The sequence below is a fragment of the Myotis yumanensis genome, unplaced genomic scaffold (genome assembly GCF_028538775.1).
Source record: "Myotis yumanensis isolate MYYU_CA2020_CCGP unplaced genomic scaffold, mMyoYum1.0.hap1 SCAF_2, whole genome shotgun sequence".
Lineage (NCBI taxonomy): Eukaryota > Metazoa > Chordata > Mammalia > Chiroptera > Vespertilionidae > Myotis > Myotis yumanensis.
Window position 1 is genome coordinate 9130387 of NW_027223753.1, and position 13048 is coordinate 9143434.

Here is a 13048-nt window from a genome sequence, read left to right on the forward strand (position 1 = left end):
TTGTTAAACATGTAAAGATCTTGACTTTAAGAAGTCTTTTTAATGTATTGTCTACCTAGGCCATTTAAACCATGATGCCAAAATTATAAACTTACAGGTTTCACATAATCTGCACAATTGTCAGGATTAAATTTTGTTTTAGGGTAGACCATTTGTACTCTGGCAGGACAAACAAATGTTGGGTTGTTCCAGGAGTGTTTTTTTATTTTTATAGGTGTTTCTATTTTTTTCCAAGAAACGCCATTGGCTGCAAGGATTTGTTCTTTGAACTGCAATACTTCTGAAGTGCTGAACTTCTGAGTTTGGCTCAAAGGGGAAAAGACTATTACAGCATGTGGGAGTGCTTAGCTGCTGCCAAAAATGTTTTGAAGGACTTCCCATATTGCTAAAGTCTCTAAGGGAGCTCATTTATCTTTACCAGGAAAAGGTTACTATTATCATTAAATTCCCTCCTATTATAGGGTTTGGCATGAAAAGCTGTCCTTTCCTGGAACAATGGAAAGAGATATTTATGATTTCTATATATTGTTAGGAAAAGGTACATATAAGCTTCACCAAACACTAAAAAACTAAACAAAATCAAAGGCAATAAAGAAAAAAAAATAATGAAATCAAAGGTATGAGCCAAAGGGGCCTAGCACATACCACTTCTATTTTACACTGGCTGCCTTAAGAATCTGGTGATAATTAAAGGGTTTGGTTAAGCCAAAACCGGTTTGGCTCAGTGGAGGGAGCGTCGGCCTGCGGACTCAGGGGTCCCGGGTTCGATTCCGGTCAGGGGCATGTACCTGGGTTGCGGGCACATCCCCAGTAGGGGATGTGCAGGAGGCGGCTGATTGATGTTACTCTCTCATCGATGTTTCTGGCTCTCTATCTCTCTCCCTTCCTCTCTGTAAAAAAATCAATAAAATATATTTAAAAAAAAATAAAAATAAAATAAAGGGTTTGGTTAATACCTAATCTTTTTCAGGGAACACAACCTGGTACAAATTAATTCAGAACCTCAGTTTTAGAATAAGAAAAACTGCTAATCTTGGAATTCACTAGTCCTGCCTGGCTTGACAAACTGAAGAGACCTAGGACTACATACACAAAAGCATTTTCACTGCTGGGACAAATCTGAGATTGTGGTTATTTCAAAATCTGTTTATTTGAACGTGGCTCTCTGCACATCTAAAGTCCACCTGTTTAAGTGTTTGGGCTTTTGGCCTAGAAGTTGGAAAATGTTTTGAGGCCAACATTAGGCTGGGGGAGGTGGGTTGTTTACAAATTTCTGTTCAATTAGTTTGCAAATGTGTGGCACTAGTCATAAGGGAGAGGTGAATTATGCAAAATACCACCTACACTTAAGAAAATACATATTGCAGACATTTCTTGTGCAAAAAAAATGGTGTGCTTTTTGTGTTAAATGTAATAAAGGTGTGAATTAAGTATACATTTTATAAATAAAAACAAATGCTAGTAATTAGAATTGTTTAAACAGATCCTTCTCCATCTGTACAAAGTGAAAGATGGATTGTGCAATCCTCTGAATTTCAAGTGCCTGGCTCATTAGGGGCAAAATATTTTGTCTGCATTAGAATAACATCTTCTAATTTCCCAATAAAACTAATAATTTCATATTATTTAATTTTGGTTGTGCAGGCAGAAAAGCACATTTCACAAACTTTCACCAGTAAAAAAAAAAAAGCACAGTATTGTGCTTTACAGAATCTTGGGAGAGTAAAAATATTAAAACTATGCAATGCTTTTAGTCCAACTGAACTAAAACAAAATTTGGACTCTAACAGCCACTCCTGAGATGTTTTATCTAGAAGTCATTAAATCCCGATCTGTGTCCTCAACAACAAATATTTTTACATTTTCATCCTATCATTATGAGTGTAATCCCCCCATTACTGACACAGACAACCAACCCCCAATAATTACACATAGTAAAACACCCCCCAAAACACACAAACACACACAAGGCTGGCTCAATTATGAACATATGCTGCTGTGAGGAAAAAAACTAAAACAAAATAGCTTGCACAAGCAGCAAGGCTGGAAGACAAATTTAGCGGCATTACTCTTGAATTTCCTGGCTTTGTGGAGTCCAGCCGAAAAGTTAACATTAAAATGCCAAGATTCCCATTTAAATATTTCCCCTGAAGTCAGGAAAACAATAGCTCTTTCAGGATTTGAAATGACACTGGAAGGCACCTAATAGAGATTTTATTGAGTCAACTTGCTATTTACATGCTCATAAGGGAATTAAAAAAAGAATTTAAACCGAAGTCCTCAACGGACAGAAATAAGATACTCTCAACTATTGTTCCAGTTTATGGCTCAGATATAAATAATGGACTATAAAACCGTATCTGAAAACAGTGGCGCAGTGCGAGCTTCACGGCCAGCCAATAGGAAGCCGCCGCCCGACTCTCCTAGGCTGACAGCACTTCAAAGGCACCATTTTTTTTTTTTTTTTTAAAGGGACCGACCTCCCGGTCACACCAGTGTTTAGCACCTTTGTTGGTCTCCCGCGGGCGAAGCTGCTTAGGGTAACTTCGGTGCAGAGCGCCATCATGGCTCAAGGCAGAGGACACAAAGGGCTGTGCGACTTCCACCAGCGCAGCGCTGCAGAGCGCGCCTTCCTTCTCAGGGTGACATTCCAGCTTCCCACGGTGGAGTTCCGAGCCCTCCCCCATAAAGTGTGTTCCTTTCACACAGCCAGGGTGGGGCCGACAGATCCCACTTTGGGGAGGGCGTGGAGGACAGAGGAGATCGGGGCTGTGCGCACGCCTCTCCGCGGCTTTTCCGGGGTTCCACCAGCGCACCTCCGGGGCGGGCCGCGGTCCAGCCCAGAGGCCAAGAACAAAGGGGACGCGCTCGCCGGTGCGCGCGGGGCGGGGAGCCCGGGCGCGGCCGCCGCCCCGCCCCCACACATCCGCGGGCAGCGGCCGCCCCGCCCCCGCTCGGCGGCGCGAAATGGCGGCCACGCCACAAAATGGCAGCCGGGCACGGTCACGAGCGGGCGCTCGCCGAGACAAAACAGGCGCCACGGTCTCCTTCCCCCGACGCGGCCATTCCAGCCCGAGCTGCTCCCTGGTGGTGGGCCCCCTCCAGCTCGGCGCACCGTGCCAGCTGCCCGGCCATCCTCGGCCTTCCCACACCAGCCCCTTCAGTTCGCAGGCCAGCGGGCGCTGCCTTTTCTCTTCCAAGTACCCCCATGTCCAGGAGGCGCATGCGAACAGGATAAAACTGTAAGGAACTGAGCCCAGACCCTTCCGTCCAGGCGGAAAAGGCGTGCTTCCTTAGGATCCCCACAGTCGCAGCTCTAGGTCACCAAAGAAGACAGGAAAGGGGGGGGGGGGGGGAATCAAACGATCTACCCAAGTTAAAGGAAAGAAAACGGGGTCCAAGAGCCCAAAGGCTAGTCCTTCGGCCGCCGCGTGCAATCCCAACGCCGTGAGCCCACACGCAGAGCGCAGCCGAAGCGTGCGGTGGCCTAGGAGCGCGCGGGCAGCTGCCAAGGGCGGATGCCGGCATCCACTCCACCACGCGAACATCCAGTGGTCGTCTCAGGCCTTCCATCGCCACCCTCCCACGACCAACGCCCTCTCCCTGTGCCGAGGGGCCTGGGGCTGGGCACAGACAAAAGGAGGAGCGGCTGCCGAGGTCCCCAAGCTTTTCCCTTCGGCGTGAGGCTCTTGATGGCCTTGGACTTTGCTGGGACCCTGGCTTGATGGCCGGAGGCAGGGCGGTGGCGGGTGTACTTGGATTTTTCGCTTTCTTTCGCTCAAATGCCGCTTCCCTGCGCCGCCCATCCCCCAGCTTCCCCAGGGTTCCGTCTTTCTAGAAACTTGTCAGGGAAACTCAGCAAAAAAGCCTCATGCTCCGCCACCGCCTTCCTCCCAGAGCATGCGCGAGAGACTGGGCAGCAAGCTCGGCGCGCGCGTGTGAGAGTGGGACGTGCGCGCGCGTGCGCGCTCGCCGGGATGGGCGGGCGGTGTGGTCACAATGAAGGGAACAGGTTTTTCTCCCCTCCCCCACTGTCCGTCGTTGCGCAAGCGCACTGGGGCGACTCCCCTGGCCTTTGAGAGAAGCGGGGCGGGGCGGGCCCCCAGCGCCCGTCGTTTCTCCGCGCACCTGCGCACTGGGTCGCCTTCGCCCGGCGGTCTTTTCCACGGTGTGTGCGGTAGCGTCTTTGATGTGCAGTGCGCCTGGCCGTCGCCGTGGTGCCCTAGTTACTGTGTCCTCACCTCCCGCTCGCGGAGTCCGCCGCTGCTCGAGGGGTGGTTCCTTCTCCCGCGGGCTTCCTGGAGCTGAGCCGACCCTTTGTGCCTCCGGGCCGAGGCTGGGCCGTGTCTCGCTGGCCCCCTTCCCCGCGTCATATTTGGAAGCTCCTGCCGGGGTTCGGTGTCTGGAGTGTGGAGACGCTTTCTCCATTGGCCGAGGGACTGCGTGGTGCTGGCCAGGCTGGCTTCCACGAGGCGTTGCCTGCAGTTCTCGCTAAGCCAAAATAAAGGTGTCTTTTTTTTGGGGGGGCGGGGGGAAGAAGCTGCCCCTGGTCCTCTGCTCGGGTTGGCGGGGCTGGCCGCTAGGTTTGTCCTCAGTGTGTGGATGCGGACAAAGAAAGGGCCTTGGCGACAGTTCTGTCTCCCTTAGCAGAATTGAGCTTGAAGAGTGGTAACCATAGTAACCGTGTTTCCTCTTTTTTATTCCCCCTTCCTCAGGTGCCTTTTTCCTCCGTCCTTTAGGGACTGCGGTGGCCATTATTGGCAGGGTTGTGGGTTCTTCTAACATCCCCCCGCCCCCGCCCCCTTCCCCAAAGCGCTTTACCTTGCCAAGTAATTCACTGCTCTCCTACCCTGCTTCTGAAATGCAGCAGGTTGATTAAGGTTCCTCTGGTAGGGCCCTGAAGCTGGCCTCCAGTTTGAGCTTTGTTTCCTTGCCATCCTTCCTTTAAATATATATACTTTTATTGACTTAAGAGAGGAAGGGAGAGGGAGGGAGAGATAGAAACATCAATGATGAGAGAGAATCACTGATTAGCTGCCTCCTGCACGCCCCACACGGGATCCTGTGCCTTGCCCGGGAAGGGAACCATGCCCTCCTGGTTCATAGGTCGATGCTCAACCACTGGGCCACGCCCGAGCCACCCCTCTTTGTTAAGTTCCTTCCTCGCTCTGGAGTGACTGCTTTCCTATGTTAGCCTGTAGCGTACCTGCAGATCCTCATGGAAGTAGGGTTTAAAAGAGGGAGCCAGTTTGCAAAGAAAGCACCTTGGGGGCTCCTAAAGACTTATATGGCAGTTGCAATTTGATCATCGCGAGCCCCATTTTTGTCTCTGAGGTTGTTTGGTGGTGCTCACCTGTCCCTAGGGGCCAAAGCACCGTTCCGCGCCCCCCCTCCCACACACTCCCTTCCCAGGGAATCTAGGTCAGCCCGGGTTATCACCCTGGGTGGAGCCACTCCTAAGAAAGGGAAATCTTTCTTCCTGGTGGGAATTTCGAGTTGGTGCTAGATTCAACAGGAACTCTCAGTACATAAAAAGCTATCTGGAGGCCGTTGAAGTACAAGTAAGCAATAGAATCCCCACCTCGAAAACAGGACTATACTTTGAAGCTTGGAAATGACCATATCAACTGTCCCTTGAATTGACAGAATTTCTGTTAGAGGTTGTCTTAACAAATTATGGTTAATGAGAGTCTTTAAAGTCAAAGTTCCAACAGCAAGGATAACACTACTAGATAAGGGAAAGAAAATATAGAGTATGTACGTTTTATAATTTTGAATAGATATAAAATCGGAATTCTTATATGCTAATAGACTCTCTGGAAACTGATCTTGAGGGAAACAAAGTTGAAAATTATGAAGGACAGAAGTGTCCTGGCCTAAAGCCACTTTTTCAGGTGATTTTTTTTTTTAAGTAAAAGGTTTATGTTTGAGTGTGTTTATCTTGTGAGGGTGGGGAAAATAGAAATCCATCTCACCATGCCCCTCTCACCAGCTAACATTATATAGTGAATTTTTAGTTATCACTTTTGCTGGTTCTGTTTTCTTAGAAAAAACATTTTAAGTTAATCCAGCGTCTTTATAGAGAGTTATCTTGTGACAGTCTATCTTTTCAGTGAAAATATTTTCCAAATAGTGTAAGGGATATCCCCAACCCTTTATAATATATGACCTCAAAAAACTCTATCTCCTCTATCAAAATACTGATTTTAACTGCCTAAAACCTTAAAAATAATTCCAGTATTTAATTCAGAAATGCATCATATCCTACATAGTCTTTAAATAGAATGTGGCTTTATTTTAAGCCAAAGGCTTCAAGTGTCTAATTATGGAATATTATATAAAATTAGCAATCATTACTATCCTGAAGATTAATGTCAAATATTGAGGCAGTTATGTGATTTGAATAAGCATTACTGCCCAGGCCAGTGTGGCCCAGTGGTTCAGTGTTGACCCATGAACCTGGAGGTCACTCATCCAATTCCCATCAGGGCACATGACTGGTTTCCAGCTCTGTCCCCAGTAGAGGGCATGCAGGAAGCAGCCAATTGATGATGTTTCTCATGGATGTTTCTATCTCTCTATCCGTTTTCCTTCCTCTCTCTCTAAAAAGCAATAAAAACATTAAAAAAGTAAAGAAGCATTACTATTAAATAGCAACAACTGAATTAAAATGGAGACAGTTTTAAAACATTTCGAATGAGTACATAAATAATTTTTTGTTTGCATTTTCTACTTCTAACTAGAGCCAGGCCTTTGAAAGCAATGGTAGGGGAACTTAAAACTCTAAATCTCATTACACCATAACTGGTAAGAATAAAAGCAAAGCAACATGAAAAAAAAAAAGAAAAAAACTCTAAATCTGAAAATTTCAATGCATATGTAATAAGTTACCAAACAGATTCCATTGAGAGTCTCAGAAGTAACCAGTAGCTTGACTTATATTATTTTTTAAATATATTTTATTGATTTTTTACAGAGAGGAAAGGAGAGAGATAGAGAGTTAGAAACATCGATGAGAGAGAAACATCGATCAGCTGCCTCCTGCACATCTCCTTCTGGGGATGTGCCCGCAACCAAGGTACATGCCCTTGACTGGAAGCGAACCTGGGACCTTTCAGTCCGCAGGCCAACGCTCTATCCCCTGAGCCAAACCGGTTTTGGTGTGACTTATATTATTTATATTCTGCTTCCTGGTGTTTAAAAGTTACAATCTCCTAGACCTGGAATGTTTTGGCTAATGTATATAACTTAGAGTGAAGAGGTTTTTTTCACATGAGAATTAGCAATATAATTTTAAAAGGTTCAATGAAATATCTGAGTTAACATAGAGAATAATAACATTTTGTTCAGTTAACATAAATGTATTGATTTAATGTAATCAAGTATCAACATTTCAAAGGAATCCTTAAATAAAGTAACCCAGATACTGACTTCCAAAAGTCGCTTTATTATAACTTTTTCTAATTATAAAAGCAATACATGTTAAAGAAAAGCTTAGAAAATGTTGATGAATAAAAACTTTTAGCCCAGCCGGCGTGGCTGTACTTCAGTTGGTTGAGCTTGTACCTATGAACCAGGAGGTCACAGTTCAATTCCCAGTCAGGGCACATGCCTAGGTTGAGGGCTAGATCCCCAGGAGGGGGTGTGCAGGAGGCAGCCAATCAATGATTCTCTCTCATCATTGATGTTGCTATCTCTCCTTTTCCCTTCCTCTCTGAAATCAATAAAAAATATATACGTATTAAAAACTTAAAAAAAAATATATTCTCCCTGGCTGGTGTGGCTCAGTTGGTTGACCGGCTAGGGAGAGGCTTTGATCATTTTAGAACTAGTTAATATATTTTTACATAATGCCTTTAAGAGCAAGTGCCTATATTTTATTTTATTTATTATTGTTATTTTTTTGTTTAGGTGCTTATATTTTTAAGTCTGTTTTCTCATGAAACAGTTTAATTTTAGTAGCATGGGACCTGATCTGTAACCAAATTCATGTTCAGAACTTGGTAATTATTCTGTTCTCCTCTTTAAATGAATATATTGATTTATTTGCTCTACTGCAGCGGTTCTCAACCTGTGGGTCGTGACCCCTTTGGCGGTCAAACGACCCTTTCACAGGTGTCGCCTAAGACCATCCTGCATATCAGATATTTACATTACGATTTATAACAGTAGCAACATTACAGTTATGAAGTAGCAACGAAAATAATTTTATGGTTGGGTCACAACATGAGGAACAGTATTTAAAGAGCCAGAAGGCTGAGAACCACTGCTCTATTGGCTAGGTTAGCATTCAAATCTCCAGTGCTTTCCCCAACTGGGCTTCCATTACCCATGACTAACTCTAGCATGCTAAATATGGGAGCTCCTCACAGTCTGCAAATAAGACCTAATTAAAAACACATGTACTTTAATTCTCCTGTGCAAATGGCTTTGCTTTAATGTCACCTTTCTGAATTATCTTTAATACTCAAATGAGAAAATTCACTTCAACATCTATTTATAGTAGATGGAAAAAAGAGATCACACCTTACTTTTTAAAAATCTTTTTCAATTGATCTTTTACTTTCAAAAATTAATAATTTTTGAAAATAAAATTAAAAATCAGAGAATAACAGAGTTGCCTTTCTATTGAAAACATACAAAGATAAATGCTTATGAAGAAATTCTGCCCTTGTAAATATTTTTGTAACAAGGTCAGAAATAGAAAAAGCTTCTCCAATGTTTCCTGATACATTGCCAATAAAAATGAAAATCACTGAGGAAAATCAAACACTTGATTTGGGGCTGTGCAAAAGAGGAAGGGAAAGGGGAGAGAGAGATAGAAATATCAATGATGAGAGAGAGTCATTGATTGGCTGCCTCCTGCACGTCCCCTACTGGAAATCAAACCCACAACCCGGGCATGTATGTGCCTTTGACTAGAATTGACCCTGGACCCTTCAGTTTGCAGGTTGATGCTCTATCCACCAGAGCCAAACCAGCTAGGGCAATAATGGTATGTTTTTAATTTCAATGGATACTTTTGATATTAATATGAAATTAGTAGTCAATATTATTCATGATATTTTTATGGTGTTACTTCCAAATATTTTTACGTATATTGTCTTTTTTGAAAAATATTTTTTTTATTGATTTCAGAGAGAGAGAAAGGGAGAGGGCGAGAAATAAAAACATTAATGAGAGAGGCATTGATCTGCTACCTCCTGAAAGCCCCCCTCTGGGGACCAAACCTGCAACCCCAGCATGTGCCCTGACCAGGAATTGAACAGGTGACCTCTTGGTTCATGGTTTGACCTTCAACCACTGAGCCATACCAGCTGGGCTACATATATTATCTTATTCAATACTTCTAGCAACCATACTAGGTAGAGAAAACAGATTTTTTTTCCTCATTTTGCAGATAAGGATATTGAGACTTTGGGGGATTTAATTGATTTGCCTGGCCATATAGCCAGTGACTAAAGTGGAACTGGAATTTTTGACTCTTAACCTAGGGTTACTTCCATTATTAGTATACTAAATGTTCTTTATTCTCACAGTTAGTGTTTTTCAGTGTCTTCCAAAATTCAAGGACAAATAATGTTTATTATGCTGAAAGAATCAGTAAGGAGCATGGACATTTTTTTTAACCTGCAAATATTATCCTTTATGGAGATGGATAGAATTCCTACCTGAATTGCTCTTTTGAACCCAGCATTTATATGTGAGCTATTTTCAAATGAATCTGCTATGAAAATATTAGAGTAATATTTTTTTGGCATTATAGGAGCACATTAAGATTTGAACAGAAGTACATATTAGTTGGTTATTTTGTTCTAGTTTATCCTTTTATTGTTCCGTGGGAGTCACAGATACCAAATACTATATTTAACTATAACTAGTCTCTCCTAATAATTTTGCTTCTAAAAGGCTCCCCCTTTTTTCCCCAGCTCATGAATTTTCTTCAGCATGATTTTAGCTGACAGCTGCATTCAAGGCGAGATTCACCCTTTATTTCTCTTACTGCAAGATATATTTTTTGAATCCTCTTTGTCAGTTGCCCCTTTTAATGCAATTGAGCCGAGCCTCTTCTGTTCTTCATGGTGACATTTTGGTCTTTCCCAAGTGGTTTCAGCTAATTGAGGTTTTAAATGAGTCATTTATATCACATTTTAAAATGTGTTTCATATCGTGGTTGCTTATATTGAAATTCAGGCTGCCCAGCCGGATAGCTCAGTTGGTTAGAGCATCCTGTGGATATGCCAAGGTTTCGGGTCCATCCCTAGTCAGGGCACATACAAGAATCAACCAATGACTGCATAAGTAAGTGGAACAACAAATCATGTTTCTCTCTCTCTCTCTCTCTCAATCAATAAATAAAAATTCAAAAAAGGAAAAGAAATTCATGTCTCCTGGGAAAATGCACTTCAGTTCAACTCTAATTGCAGCCACATATACAGAGCTATACAGTTCATGGGTTTAGGTAATTGTGTGCTGGCCTGACATTCTTTATACGATCATTGTTGAAACAGAACAATGGCCAAATGTAAAAGTCCAATAGATTGATTTGTTTTTACTTTGTTGTTGTTAATCCTCACCTGATGGTATTTTTTTTCATTGATTTTTAGAGAGTGAAAGGGAGGGGGTGGGAAGAGAAAGAGAGAGAGAGAGAAGACAAATATCCATGTCTCTCACATTGATTGGTTGCCTTCCCAATTCACCCCAATGTGACATCGAACCTGCACGACCCCGGTACAAGCCCTTCACTAGGAATCGAACCCAAGACCCTGCATTGCTTGGGCTGACGCTCTAACCACTGAACACCTGCCAGGAATCGATTCCATAATATTTTCAAGAACAAAATTTTCCATTTCATTTAATAACTAATTTGCATGAAGACAAGGTGAACCTCTGGGGTGGCACTAAATACCTTAACTGACGAGGGTCGGGGGGCGGGGGGTGTCAATTGGGGAAAAAGGAGACTTACATAAAACTTTAGACAATAAAAAAAAGTAGAAAAAAAAAAACTTCTCCAGCAGTAAGGATGATAATTTACTTGCAAAAATTCTATCTGCTAATAATGTTTTCAAATAATTTTAAAAATCACAAAAATGGAAAGAATAGCTTTTTGCTGAGAGCCACTGTCTGAGATGAATTAAAATAATGTGACTAAGAAAAAATACCTTAACTAAATTATGAATGAGTGCTACTATTGTGGTTGTGCTTTTTCTCTTTCTAAATTTTCTTGACCTCCTCTTTCTGTTTCTGCCTCTTAACATTAAAAAAAAATCCGATTTTATTGGTTTTTAGAGAGAGAGGAAAGGAGAGTAATAGAACAACATCCATTGGCTGCCTCTTGCACACCTCCTACCAGGGATGGAGCCCTCAATCTGGGCATGTGCTGTGAGCAGGAATCAAACCAGTGATCTTCTGGTTCATGGGTGGACACTGAACCACTAAGCCACACCAGCCGGGCTCTGTTTCTGCCTCTTACTAGAGTTCTCAAAAAAATTAAAAGGTGTGTTGAAATGGATAAGGTAAACATAAACGAGGAATACAGCATAGAAAACAAATTACCTGGGTAAATTCAGAATCTATAATTTTTAGAAGTAACTTGTCAAAATCCCAAAAAGCATTTCAAAGGATGATAAGATTACACATCTTGTTCTGTCATTGTTACAACTGTCTAGGTTGGGGGCTTGCTTGGCTTTCTGAAAGTCCTGAGAGAGGAAAAAAGAGAGAGAATCTCAACTGATCAGACTTGCTGAGATCATTTATTAAGTACAGTGTAGAGACTATTCACCAAATACAAGAAAAACTGATGTGACTCTCAGACTCTGACACAATCATTAAGAAACTTAACCCAGATTACAATAGAAAACAAACAACAAAAACTACTTGGAGCTTTACCACCTGGAACAAAAGAAACAATTTAATTATGCAGAGGTGACCCCATGTATTAGTTAGTGCTATTGATTATGGTGATCATAGTTTCCAATTCAAATTTGGTAAGATGGTTTGTATTTAAGAGACAGCGAATGAGACCAAATGTTTAAAATATGGAAGCGCCTGCTATTCTATTCATATAGATAAAAATGGAAAAGAAAATTGAGTTGCTGTTTCAAACAATTCAGTTTTTCTGAACTCAAATACAGTTGTCTTAATTTTGTGTGTTTTCCCCAGGGTTCTGTAAACTAGCCTTTATCTAAAAGTTCAACTGTAGGCTTTGAAAGCCCTTAGGCCTGGAAGGACCAGAGGTCCAGTTCCTTACTCTGCTTAAATATTAAATTATAGTCAATCCTGAGGGGGAACAATAGTAAACATGTAACCATCTATCTCATTTCACTTTTATTCCTCGCCTACCATCATGATCAGCAAGATCTTGCAAAAAGTTTCGCAAGATCCTATGTAAAATGAAGTTGCTTAATATCACAAGCTAACGATTCTTGGGAGGGCTGGGTTTCTGGAGTCATTGTTTAACCGGCGGTGGGAAGGGCGGCCTTGCTCTGACGCTTTCCCCGAGCAGGCGGGCATCCCAGTGCCGGGAAGCCGCCGGGAGCTGGCCAAAGGGGACGCGGGGTGGGTGTCCCGGCCCCTCCAAGGAGAGAGGCCTGGCGGCCGCTGGGATGCCCAGTCCTGTCACAACCAACCCCCTTTCTCTTTTCTTCTTCCAGGCCGGCGGCGGGGACCTCTGCTGCCAGGGCTGGAGGCCGCCTGTGCATCTGCAGGGGCGGCGCCCGGGGCCTGACTGACGGAGCGCCCGCCCCGCGGCTGCGGCTGTCTCCTCACGCGCCTGCGCACTTGCGCACCGGGCCCGAGCGCTCGAGCGTTCTTCCCTCCCTCGCGCGCCTGCGCGCCGGCTGAGAGGAACCCGGCGTCTCCGTCTCGGCAGGCGGGCGGACGCGCGCGCGCCCGCGGTCAGAAGGCGGGCCGCGCGCGCCGGTGGGAAGCGTCCGGCTGCCACAGCGCCAGCTCCGTCCTACTCGCTGCCGTCCGGGGCCCGCTCGCCCCTCCTCCCCACTCCCCCGCCCGCCGCCGCCCGGGCGCATGCGCTGCCGGAGCGCGAGGG